We start from the raw sequence: 4,599 nt of genomic DNA, 5'->3' as shown, positions 1-4,599 counted from the left end.
ACAGGGTGGCGAGGGGCTGCGCCCGTTTCAGAGCCGCGCAGGCGGAGGCGGGGGGCCGCAGGAGCAAGTCCCGCAGCATCGCCGAGCCTCGAAGCCGCATCATGCCGCCTGGTTAGTCAGTGCAGGCTCGACAGAGGAGGATGCTCGGGGCGTGGGCCGCAGCTCTCCGGGTATGCGTTCTCCCGCGGGACGGCCAGAGGGCAAGTAAGGACAGGGGCAGCGACGTGAGTGTGGGTGAGGTTCTGGCTGCGCTGCCGCTGCCGCTGCCGCTGCCCCAGAGGCCGCCAGAGGCTGATTATCCTCTCACCGCCCAGGACTCCGCACTGAGGCTGAACTGCAGGGGAGGGCCAAAGACATTCCGCGCTCACCCTTCTGGGGGCGGGAGGACGCAGGTGGCCTGCCCACTTAGCCTGCTCCGATTGGCTCAGGTTCTCAACCTCTCTTCTGATTGGTGACTGGAGCAGTCAAATTTCTCTCGGCGCTTGATGCGCGAAGAGTCGGGCGGGGGACTGGCGGGGGACTGGCGGGGGGCGGGAAGAGAAATCAAACTGACGTGTGAGGCGGAAAACCAGGCGGAGCTCCCGAGTTGCTCCTTCCCTCTCGCTTTGTCAACCCCGAGGCTGCACTGTTTGGGACAGGGGATTCAGAGGTCTCCTCTTTAAAGAAGCTGATGGACTCCTGGACTCTGGGACCTCAAACTGCAGGGGAGATTGATAAGCTCCTGCAGCTGGGTGGCCGGCGGTCCGCGGGGGTGGCAGGAGCTCGGCTGGTCCAAGCGTGCAGCTGGCCCCTGTGCTATCCGCAAGGGCGCGTGGCGACGCCTCTTAGGGCCGCGGTCCCACGAAGGCAGCCCCAAACAAGCCTCGTTCCTCTGCCAAATGTTACATTTACTTGAAACTTCCCATGGTTGGCGACTACCCAGATGTGAAGTGTTTTGGAAAAAATGAGCCAAATCCTTTCAGCTATGCGATTTAGCCATTTGGAGGGTTGGAGTTCGTAGGAGGGCAAAAGGAGGCGGGGGGGTGAGATTCCAAAATACGCTGCTTTTCTTTTTAAACATGATTTTTTAAATATGCACCAGTATCTCAAAAATAGTTTTGAACAGCAGTGATTCCCTCAACACTAATTTGCTTGAAAGAAAAATGTATATATATATACATTTTTAAATGAAAGCTGCTTCATCATTAAAAAATAGAAGCGACCGAATACTGGTTCTCTACATCGTTTTAGGCTAGTATTACTATCTATCCTTTTGGAACTGTAGAAAAAGAGCCAAGAATCTGGTAAACTTTTGACTTTTTCTCTGAGCCTACACTCCACTCCACGACAAAAGTGTTTTTAGACTGCTTCCTGACACAAGTATGTTTAAATGCCTAGATCCATAAAGGTTAATGAGGTGATTTTTATGAAACAAAGTGGTGTCAGGTGCTTCATAAACTAATTACAAGATTTAGTAATCTAATGAATCTTAAAATATGTCCCTAGATTAATAATGAGGAATTCTGGCTGTACCTACAGGTTATGTGACCTTTGACATGTCATAGTTTGCCATGTTAAAGTTTTTTCTGTGTGCTCTTTAACCGGAGGAACATGGAACAAGTTATCGTCTAAAGCACTTAATCACAATTTTTTAAAAAGTTAAGATAATTGCAAATTATTCCGAGGGCTTTTATTACTACTTAATGTTACCTGTCACAAAAATTTGAAGAGTCAAAGTAATAATGTATTCAGGAAAAGGAACATCAAGTTTTGGAGAAAACATAACAAATGCTACTTTTGCCTGACCTTTCCAGTCTGACTACCAATGACACAAACCTGATTATTTTTCCATCTCTTAGGTATAACTAGTTATCAGTTTTGACTGCCTCCTTTCTCTCAGCTACATCCAAGCTATTGACAGATCCAGTTATTATTTTCCTCTTGTTTTTTTTTTTTCTCAGTTTCTGTAATTTTTCCAGTGGTTAAAAGTTTAACTACTTTATAGTATACTTAACAAATATAAAAGAATACCTAGTACTAGATTATTTTCTAGAGCTTCTACTTTCAGGGATGATCTCCTGAGAATGGACAGATGTTATTCCTGTAACATTTAGAAAAACTTGTCTGCTGAAATTTAACCCCTTCTTTGAGAAGACCAATGAAAAGGTTATAGAGAATTGAAATGACTACAAATAAAGATGTGATCCATTAATGCTTTTATTCAATTCTTTTCTTCATCTTATTTAATTTTTTAAAAAAATTTTAGTGATTTTTTTAATCAAATACAACTTTGGAACTATGAATTGGAGTTAATTACTATTTCTGTTAGGTTATTCACCTAATAATTATGTCATCGTATAAACAAAATATCGCTTATAAAAGATTTTATACACATACACTAGTCCATCAAAATATCTAGAAATAGAAAATGGCTCTCCAGATTAACATGTGGCTGGGTTGTCAGAGCTACTCTTAGACTTCCTCTTTGCTACTAAGTGCAGCTATCCTACAATGGGTTATGGTCTCATAGCTGTTGAGAATGCAATCAACACCCAAAGGAAAAATTAGAATGTATGCATTTTGTTTCTCTTCTACCTGGAAACACAGTTCTTGAGCTTCTATGTTCTTTTGAAGATTAGAAAAGACCAGCATTTCAAGATCATAATATAACCTATATATAAATTCCAGATATTACCCTTAACAAAAACTAAAAGGTTATTATTTGTTGACCTAGAGCTAAACAGAAAATAATTCTACTCTGACTAATGGCTTAAAAAGATTGCCTAAGTTTATTTTTTTGTTTGTTCTTCTATTTAGAGATTAGAATAAGGTTTAGGAAACCTCTAAACAAGCTTCTGTTACTACTTCCCTTTCTTCTGTTGCTTTCCTGCTTTAACTAACTTCCTAGTCTCCCTGATAAACCCTGCCAAATATGGCTTATTTTTCCAAAGCTGAATTTAGCTCTGTATTAAAATAAGTATTATAAATTCCTCATCTGTAAAATGATAATGTTGGTATCTTATCTCATAGGGTTGTGAGGATTAAATGAATCAATACATGTAGAGCACTTAAGGCAATGGCAGTGGCACTCTTTAAGTGTTAGCCATAACAGTTGTCACGTCTATTATTGAAAAGCCAAACAGAATTGTTTTAAACTATCAACCATAAAACATCATTTAAGAAGAAACTAGCTCCCCAAAATGAGACTATTTACTTACTTCATTTTTAGGAAACAAACCAAGAATTGCTAAAGCATCTTGAAATACAAACAGACTGCTGCAAAAACAGATTAAGCAAAGCTAGGCTCAGTGCCCAAGGTACCAGCTATGTATGAATAACTAAAAAAAGTACTAAAGAAAAAAGAATTGCTAGATAAAACAAACGAAACTGGACTAAATGTAAATGTCATATATAATTAAATCTAAAAAATCTGTCATTTTCTACCCGTGTAAATTAAATTCAACCTCTATGCCTTGCAACATCACACAAAAATGGTGAGAGAGCTTTTCATCAAATTTGAAGAAACTAATTGAATATCTTGTTTAAAATACTAATTATATGAAATTCTTTTTGAGGGTTCCCTGATAGTTGGAATGAGAGTTGGGTGATTGTTATTTTTCCTTCGTTTAGAATGATATAGTAAAAATTTCAATTAGCTCAGTATATAAGTTAATATTGTTTATACTTAAATCACAATGATATGCGTAGACCTTGCAGATATTAAAGTTATTTTTATATCTATTTTTTGTAAATTCACAAAAAGTATGAATTAATGTTAGTTCAATATAAATATTAAACTAAATAATATTAATATTAGTTCAATATAAATTGAACTAAACTCCAGCCCAGAGATGAGAAAGTCTTACTTGTATATTAGCAAAATCCCCCAAATTTTGATTTTATAAATAGTCCAAAAGTCAATCAAAAGAATACTTGTTTGGAAATGAAAACAAACCCTGTGGTAGATTGTATTACTGTTCCCAAATATTTTTGTCCCTCCCATTGGGAGGACTTTACCTCCCCACCTTGTTGAATGGTAGGCTTGGCTTTATGCCTTGATCTTTTCAGTGAAATGTGAAAGAAAATGATATATACCAGTGCTAAGCGGAAACTTTTTAAGAGTAATTGCTTGGTTCTGTCATTTCTCTTTTCATTTTACAATAAGAATAGTGTATCTCAAAGAAGGGACGCTCCTTCCCCTGGGTCCCAGAATGATGGAGCAAAGCTAAAGATGACTATGACTCATAAATAACAAAGAGAAAACTTACTGTAAGTAATATCAATTTGGGTGTTATTACAACAGGAGTAGTTAACATAGGTTGAGTATATATCATCAAATGAAGAAGACTTGGCAGCCATAAGACTAGTATGAATTACAGAGTATTTGAGAACTCTAAAAGACAGGCAGTCATCCTCCAGAGCAGCTGAAAATACCAAGAGGACAGTCAGAGTAGGTATTATCAGAATTCGGCATTCTCTTTCAGGGACGATTAAAACCAAAGTTCAGGTAAGAGATGTTTGATCGATGTTCTAATAAGCCATATGTATTTGGACACTTTAATTCGGAAAAATTAGCTGTGGTTTGAAGTATGAGCTCCATATCAATTATGCTGCTATGTT

Source organism: Pteropus alecto, unplaced genomic scaffold (assembly GCF_000325575.1).
Source record: "Pteropus alecto unplaced genomic scaffold, ASM32557v1 scaffold3, whole genome shotgun sequence".
Taxonomy (NCBI): domain Eukaryota; kingdom Metazoa; phylum Chordata; class Mammalia; order Chiroptera; family Pteropodidae; genus Pteropus; species Pteropus alecto.
This window is presented reverse-complemented; position numbering follows the sequence as displayed.